Raw genomic sequence first — 9,472 nt, 5'->3', positions numbered from 1 at the left:
TATAGATTTTTAAAAAATCCTTAGAAAAGGTTTGGAGTCATCCCTGAACTTCACACAGTCCCTATGTCCAAATTCCGGTGGTGACTTTCTTCTTCATTCAAGTGATAAGGGTCTGATAAATGTCCTTATCAACTCTTTTTTGTCCTAACATTCCAAGCTCAGGTGATGACTCTGAAAGAGAACGTGATTATCTCAAGTCTTTATCTTCAGTGTGCATTATGCCTAATAATAAAGTTAATGAAAAAGTTCATGTCCCTTCCAAAAATAAAAATCAAACCCACTGCCCCTGAGTTGATTCTAACCTTATATGGGTTTGTGGAGGCTGTAAATGTTCATGGAGGCAGATAGCCTCATCTTTCTCCCCTGGAAAGGCTAGTGGGTTTGAACCACTGCCTTTATCATTAGCAGTCCGAGGGAGAAAGATGTGATGGTCAACTCTAGTAAAGATTCACAGACTTGGAAATCTTATAGAATATTTCTACTCTGTACTATAGGGTGGTTGTGAGTTGGGATCAATACAATAGCAGTAAGTCTTGTTTTTTTTTTTAACGTACTTCTGACTGCTTCCTCAGCCTCACTTTTAATTCTACCATTGGGGATTTTGCCTTCTAGAGACATTGCATTGCTTTTTTTGTTTGTTTTGTTTTTTGTCATTGTTTTTAATTAATCATCTTATTGGGGCTCATACAATTCATCACAATCCATACATACATCAATTGTGTAAAGCATACATACATTTGTTGCCCTCTTCATTCTCAAAATTCGCTTTCCGCTTGGGTTCCTGGAATTAGTTCCTCATTTTCCTTTTTCCCCTCGTCCTCCCTCCCTGCTCCCCACTCCCTCATGGACCCTTAATAATTTATAAATTATTATTATACCTTATCTTACACTGCCCTGCATCTCTCTTCACCCACCCTTCTGTTGCCCATCCCCCAGAGAGTGGGTTATATGTAGAACCTTGTGATAGATTCCTCCTTTCTACACCACCCCCAATTCCCTCCCAGTATCGCCACTGACACCGCTGGTCCTGAGGGGTTCATCTGTCCTAGATTCCCTGTGTTTCCAGTTCCCATCTGTACCGCTGTGCATCCTCTGATCTAACCAGGTTTGCAAGGTAGAATTTGGATCATGGTAGTTGGGGGGAGGAAGAGTTTAAGAACTAGAGGAAGGTTGTGAGTTTCATTATTGCTATACTGCACCCTGAGTGACTCATCTCCTCCCCACTACCCCTCTGTAAGGTATGTCCAGTCATCTACAATGGGCATTGGGTCCCCATCATGTGCTACCCTCATTCACGATGATATAATTTTTTTACACATCCCCCCTCCTCCTGCCTTTGGTGCTTGAAGCCTGGTCCCTTTGGCCCTTCATGATCACACATGTTGGTGTGCTGCTTCCATGTGGGCTTTGTTGCTTCTGGGCTAGATGGCCACTTGTTTACTTTCAAGCCTTTAAGTCCCCAGAAGCTATAGGTCTTGATAGCTGGGCACCATCAGCCTTCTTCACCACACTCACTTATGCACACATTCATCTTCAGCATTTATGTGGGGAAGGTGATCACACAATGATGGTTTTTGTTCTTTGGTGTCTGCTACCTGGTCCCTTCAACACCTCTTGTTCATACAGGCTTGTGTGCTTCTTCTCTGTGGGCTTTGTTGTTTCCGGGCTAGATGGCCGCTTGTTTGCCTTCAAGCCTTTAAGACCCCAGACGGTATACCTTTTGATAGCCAGGCACCATCAGCTTTCTTCACCATATTTGCTTATGCACATGTCTGTCTTCAGCGATCATGTTGGGAAGGTGGGTATCATGAAATGACCATTTAGCTGAGCAAGGTTCTCTTGTATTAAGGGAATGCGCATGAGGAGGCCCAATGTCCACCTGCCACCCTACTACTAAACCTATAAATATATGCACCTAGGTCCATTTCCCCCATAATCTTCAATATATTTACATATGTACCAGGTGGTTGCATAACTCTGTGACCAAAGCTGTCTTTTCCCATGTATTCCCTCTCTTTTATCCTAATTCTAATTCTCCTTTAAAAGATGAGCTCAATGTCACATGTCCTTCAGACAGTTTTTCTGGAACTATTTACTGAATAGGGAGCCCCTATAATGACTTATGAATGTACCTAGCATAGTCTTAATACAACACAGTGTTTAATGTCTTGATCTCACCCATAAAATTATAAATTCCTAAAAATATTTTGCGTCTTATTTATTTTGTTATTCCCAGCATTTAGCAGAGTAACAGCCAAGAATTGGTCTCTTAAAATATTATATTGAATTAAATTATGCACATAATGTTCTTGTTAGCATCAGCTAATAAATTAGGATCTCCAAATTCACTGAGTGCCTTGATTTATATAATATAAAATTTTAAAGTTTCTCCCTAAACTTCTTCTGCCTTACTTTATGATGAAATTAATAATCTACAGGATCTTCCTGGAAAAGTAAAAGTACAGAGGTTATGGGAGAAAATAGGACTACAATAAAAAGAAATTTGTGGGAGTAATGTTGCTGCAAAAAAAGATGAATCACAGATTGAGATATTTGCAAAATGAAGAACGTAAGAGTAAGAAATGAGGTGGCTTAATTATAGTGCATGATTCAACCACAGATGAGACCACTGAATCTAACTCCAGTTTTCTTCATTTCTATTTAAAATATACTAATCTGAATTTCTAAACTATTCTATTTCTAGTGACATCTGGCTCTGACATGTGTAATTCCTCTCACAAGACTCACTGCTCTGTGAAAGACAAAACCGAGATTCCTGACAAATCTTGGCACATGTGCCCCTGTATTAATTCCCTGGGTTGTCTAGGAAGTGAGTAAAGCAAAGGACCTGGCAGTTCTCAGAGGAGCATGCCCTCAGACAGTCATAAGTCCTCCGAAATATTGGCCTTTCCTCTCTCTTGCATAAACACTAGTGTCATCCTCCAGATCTAACTGAGGAAGAATTAAGGTCAAAGCTGAAAGCAGAGTGTTTCAGTGCTGGATAACTTTCAATGATCTCATTTCCCAGTCAAGAAAACTTGAGTACATTTCTTAACTTCTCTAACTTTAGTTTCCTTATCCCTTAATAGGGAATTAACAGGCCTTAATTCACAGGGGTTTTGGTGACAAATAAATGCTAATGTATCTGTAATGCTCCTAAAATCATGCCAGGAACATAATGAGTGTATTTCATAAGTACTGTAGTCTCTTTAATTCTTCTCAGCTAAAAGGAATCCCCTTTTGGATCATTGTTACCATTAGGTCATATATCATGGGACCTGGCCTTCTATGCATCACCTGGGGATCATCCAGAGAACCAAATATGCAGCAAGCTCATTAATGGCTCGAGTCAACTTCCTGAAAGCCCATCTTCCATGTCCATAGCATAACTGGCCCTTTGAAGCACTAGAACAATCCTAATACCACCCCAAAAGATCCTTCTCTAAAGTTGTGTTTGCTCTGCCAACTTTTGAGTGTTCAGTCACATCCATGAGTACCATAAGACTTACGTATGAAAGCAAGTGTTTAGTCAGTACGTGAGTCTTGCTGATTACTCAGCCTCTGCATCTTAATTAGTATTTGTGAACTAAGGAATTCTAGAAAGTCTCAAGATGTTTCCTTTGCACATGTCTACGTGTATGTAGAGCCCAGGTTTCCAGAGAAAATTTCATGGGCCAAAAAGAAACAGATGTATCTTAACTGCATGTGGATTGGAATGAAGGTCTGTGTGCCATTTCCCCAAATGAGTTATAGAACCAGCTCTTAGAAGTACACCTTAAATGTCAACTCCATTGTAAACTCCCCTCTGACCTTCTCAATTCGAGTTTGCTATTTTCCCCCCAAAGCATTGAATGAATAACCCATTATAAAATTTATCACTTTAACTATTGTTGTCTATAATTCCTTGAGAAGAGAAATTTTATGTTTGTATCCCTTGTACTCACTGAAGGACCATTAGTGGCATAATATTTAAAGTTCTTGGCTTCAAACCAAAAGTTTAATGGAAGAAATATGATGTAGTTTGCTTCTTTAAGAATATAGAGCCTTAGAAACTCTATGGAGCAGTTCTACGCGGGTCCTTTTGGGTCACTATGGGTTGTATGTAAACAAAGTCAACTGGATGGCAGGTACTTGGGGTTCTTACCAAATGCACTTTCTGGCAGGTAATTAGCTTTTAATGTTTTTCTTTCCTAGGAATTAGTCCTGGAAGAGAATACTTGTGCTATGCTGGCAGTTCTCCAAGTTATGTTCCTATGGAATTTGATAAATTCTGCTGATTTTACTAAACTGATAAAGGAGAGATTGCTCTGTCCTAGCTTAACTCTAGGATATTCTTTCATAGTCTTCTATTACCATATAAAGAGATGTCAGACTATCTTAGACTAGCCTAAGGTGCCCAATGTTTGTCACATCTGAAATTTTTGACTCCTCTGGTAAAGTCTGCCCAAGAGCAATAAACACTCCATGCCTCCTGTTGTTGTAGATGATATAGAAACTTCCTGAACAGTCAAGCTATACACTAAGTCTAACAGAGCAGGGCTTACTAAGGAGACACCCCCAAAGAGTGGAACAATAGCAAGTGAAGTTCTTTCCCTGCATATCATATACTGGAGCAATGTCTCCAGAGGTGTGGGTCTCAGTATCCAAAATGAAATTCTCACTTTTTACCAAGTGACTGAAAAATACAAACCCCTGCCTGGCACTAATCAGGACCTAAGAACCAAGAGCAATATGATAAATGGAGTCTGGGTCTTTACATTAGCTAAGCACTCATGGTTAGAAAGCCAACATTTTGGGGTCCCAAGCTGTATGGCTGAAACTATATGCTGTGCTGGTGAGTGGCTTAGTTTGCTCTTGAGCATTCCTGCTTGGAGAATAACAAGTAAGCTCCAAGGCTTGAGCTCGTCCATTAGACCTCTCCTAGAATGCATTGCTTGAATCACTTCCTGGGGTCATGTAGGTTTAGGAGGTTAGTTTGCATAGAAGTAAACAAAATTAACACTATCTTTTAAGTAGACAGTCAATTCTTTAATGATCCTAATTTATCAGCATCTCTTGGGAATAAATGAAATTAGTGAATCAAACACAACCAGATTGAATTACCTACTGTAGGAAAAGTGATTAAAACTGCTCTCTCTCAAATTATGACATGGTTAACCCCTTGAGGACAGCAGCCCAGCCAGACATTTTAATGCCACCCTAATACCAATCCTACTTAAATGAATAAATGAAAGCTTGACTTTTCGATTATGGGAGTTTTCTCAATTCAGTTTTGGCCACAAAGTTTATCTCTGGTTCCACTTGATGGTTGGTACCTGTGTGAAGATGGGGGTGGAGTCCAACCTGTATGGCTTTTGTACAAGGGAGAAGCTGAGAACGTCTCCCTCTTCCTGTCTCCACCCCTTTGTCTTCCTGCTATCTGGGATTGTAGGTCTACTTCCAAGGGTAGCCCAGGTGTGTGGCGTGCTAGCCCTCACAATCAAATGGCTCCAAGGGGCAGTTGTGTAATATAGGGTTAACATTAAAGAGACATCAGATGAGATAATGGGGTTGCTCACCTCCCGGACAGCCATGACTTCAGGAGCCAGGTCCACGCAAACAGAGAGGAAATATTTACAACCAAGGCTTATATACACTCTAGGGGCATGCAAGTCCCCGTAATTACAGGTAACCACATGCATAAGAGGAAGGGGTTGTCCAATAGGCATACATATGCCTAACAGGAGAGGGATAAGCTAGAGGTATATGCACAATAGGAAGGGGAATCAGTAGGGGCATATATGTTACAGGAAGGCACAAATGTAACAAGATGGCAACATAACATAGATCGCTCCTGAGTTGGCTTGACCCTAGCTAGGTGTCTTTGGGCTCTCCTACAGAAGAACAATTGATTATCCTTATCAGAAGGAAGTGGGCTCTACTTAGGGTGGGACAGGCTTTAGGATCTGATTGCTCTAGATGGCTTCTAGCCCTTAGGCAAATAACCTTTAAGCAGTTGACCTCCAAGTATATAGGCAGCACCTTACGTTTGGCATATATCATGGGGGGACAACCTGGGGAATAACTTTTCTGTTTCCTACACATGTTGACCACCCAGCTGCTGGCACCCACATTACTCTGCACCCAACCGACCATGATCTTCTGCATCCTGCTTCACTTTTCTGCAACCTCTGGCCTGAAGCAATATAAATCTGAAGAGCACACCACCACCACCACTGCTCCACTGTCTCCACTCTGGGCTATCATCAGATTTATGGACATGAGTTCAGTTGGATTGGGATGCCTTCTTGATATAAAACTCTTTATTTTACATACATGAATGTCACCAGTTTTGTTTCTCTAGACAACTGAGCCTAACACAGTATCCAAATATTTCCTTAAAGGACATGTAGTTACCACCAGGACCATTGTTTTTATATCCTACTCTTATTTATACCCTACCTGTCACAAACTACTTTAATATCTACTTTCTGCCATAGTACAAATCTCTTTAGAATAAATGGCTATCAATTTAATGATCATTTAATAAAAGTCAGAGAGAAGGCCTTACTTCTCCCCAACTGATTAATCTACCAACACAAATGAAAGACTTATTTTAGGGTGGGAGCCTGAAAAAGGAGGTTCTCAGATAACATACTGTAAACACAGCATATGTTTATAATGCTAAATGTTAGATTCATCTGAAGAACTTGTAAAAAGGGGGGAAAAAGAAAAGAAATATCAATCCACTCTGGTTCAAGTTGGATCCTGGGTGTGATTTTAATTTGAATGTAGGTTGAGAATAGTTGTCAACAAAAATGTAACCCAGAGCACCATCCACATATTGGTGACAGTTTGTGATGTGATTTTGTTGATGTTTTCTCGTGCAATAATGTAGATACATAAATGAAGATTAATAGTTATTAGAAGTTTTACAACAAATTCACCAATTCCCACAGTAGTTGATATTGATTGAAACTCATAATTTAAAAAAAACGATGATGCTTTTATTTTGTCTAATACTTTTTATATTACTTCATTTTTCTAGTAATTCAGTTCAGTTTAATGTACTATATCTAAGTCTAGGCTATGATGCAAACTCCACTCTTCTGTCAGCTTGTTGTACTGTTCTTTGTGTGTTGTTGTGATACTGGAAGCTATGCCACAGGTATTTCAAGTGCCACCAGAGTCACCCAAAATTAACAGGTTTCAACAAAGCTTTCGAATGAGAACAGACTACAAAGGAAGAATAGGTTGTTTACTTTGAAGGAATTAGCCACTGGAAACTTGTGAATAGCATAAAAACATATTACTCCTTACAACAACTAAAAACAACAGTAACAAAACTAGTCATTGCGGGAGTCAAACACTTTACTTCCATGCCTTTTTAGTTCTGTCTGTTAAAAAACAAATAAAACAAATATGCTTCTATGAGTCTGGAGCCATTGCAAGGAATCCTATTTCTCACATACTAATTATATTGTTTTAATTATTGTTCCTTATTTTCCCTAATTTCCAGTATCTCTTGGAATGGCTTCAAGAAACTCACACTCAAAATTTATGGTGACATTGTTTATTAAAAAAGCTAACAACTTATACTGACAGTGAGAAAAGGACAAGTTACAAGGATTCAGGTCTGCAAGTAAATGCCCCAAAGGGCATACTGCTCTGCTGTAAGCCTCAACTTAAATACAGGGTGAGCTGGGGGATGCCATCAAGAACATGCTCCAATAAAATAATTTATTAAAATAAAAGAAAGAACATCATCCAGGAAACAAAGAAAAGGACATTAAAAAGACAGGAAAGAAAGATCAAAGTGGATTCCAGAAAAGATTCTGAAACTTTCTTTTAATCATAGAGTAGCTAAGGCAAAGGGAAGAAATGATTAAGTCAAAGAACTGAACAAAAAAAATGTCAAGGGACAACCTGAGAAGACAGAGTAGAATTTTATATTTAAATGTGCAAAGACTTAACGTTAAGAAACCAAAAGGGAAGAACACACTCAGCATATCTGAAACTGAAACACAAAAGAAAAAAAATTCAAGCCTTGAGTTGCCATATTGCAAATTTCTATGGGAAAAATACTGAATTATACAGGAAGCATCAAGAGAATATTAAAAGAATAGATAGTTACTGTACAAAAAAAAAGTTGACATCCAGCCATTAGCATATTAGCAAGAACCAATGGTATTGAGGAAGTCCAAGAGGCAATGAAACATTAGCCAAAATGAAGGCTCCAGGAATTGATGAGATATCAATTGAAATGTTTCAACAAGCTAATGAAGCATTAGAAGCACTCACTTATCCATGCCAGGAAATTTGGAAGACAGCTAATTGGCCAAGTAACTGGAATAGATCCATATTTGGGTCTATTGACAAAAAAAAAAAAAAAAGAGAATGACCCAACAGACTATGTAAATTACAAAACACTATCATTGATGTTACATGCAGATAAAATTTGCTTAGAATCATCCAACAATGGTTACAGTGGTGCACTGACTGAAAACTGCCAGAGGTTCTGGCCAGATGCAGAAGAAGATATAGAACAAGGGATATCATTGTTGATGTCATATGAATCTTGGCTCAAAGCAAAGAATATCAGAAAGATGTTTACTTGTATTTTATTGATTATGCAAAGGCATTTAACTGTGTAGATAATAAAAACTACAGACATGCTTGAAAAGATTTGGAAATCCAGAACACTTTCATTGGACTCATGAAGAATCTGTACTTTGATCAAGGCAAGAGGCAGTTGTGTGAGCAAAGCAAGGGAATGTTGCATAATTTAAATAAAGACAGTACGCACCAGAGTTGCACTCTCTCACTATACTTACTCAAACTGTATGTTGAGAAAATAATCAGAGAATCTGATTATGTAAAGAAGAATGCAGCACTAGGACTGGAGAAAATTCATTAACAACCCGCCTCTTGCAAATGACACAATTTTGCTTGCTCAAAATGAGGATGATTAGAAGTACTTCTGGTGGAGATCAAGGATTGCAGCCTTCAGTATGGATTACAAATTAATGTAGAGAAAACAAAAATCCTCACAACTCGATCAATAGGTAACATTATGATAAATGGAGCAAAGATTACAGTTGCCAGGGTTTCTTCTTACTTGATCCATAATCAGTGCTGACAGAGTCCATTGCTCAAGGGATCAAATGATGCATTAGGTAAATATGTTGCACAGGAAGTCTTTAAAGTTTTGGAAAGCAAGACCATTCTATAGTTGATTGCCTCATATGCATGTGAAAGTTGGACATTGAATAAGGAAGACCAAAGGACAATCCATGCATTTGAACTATGGTGTTGGTAAAGAATATTGAAAGTGTCATGGGTTGCCAAAAAAAAGCCAGAAGTATGGACAGATGTGTTTGCTTCGGCAGCACATATACTAAAGAAAAGTATAGCCAGAATGCACGTTAAAGGCAAGAATGGTGAAACATCATCTCATATTCATTGGACATGCTATCAAGAAAGTCCAGTTCCT

Source organism: Echinops telfairi, unplaced genomic scaffold, assembly GCF_000313985.2.
Source record: "Echinops telfairi isolate 266 unplaced genomic scaffold, ASM31398v2 ScPeMD7_7467;HRSCAF=8505_0, whole genome shotgun sequence".
Lineage (NCBI taxonomy): Eukaryota > Metazoa > Chordata > Mammalia > Afrosoricida > Tenrecidae > Echinops > Echinops telfairi.
This window is presented reverse-complemented; position numbering follows the sequence as displayed.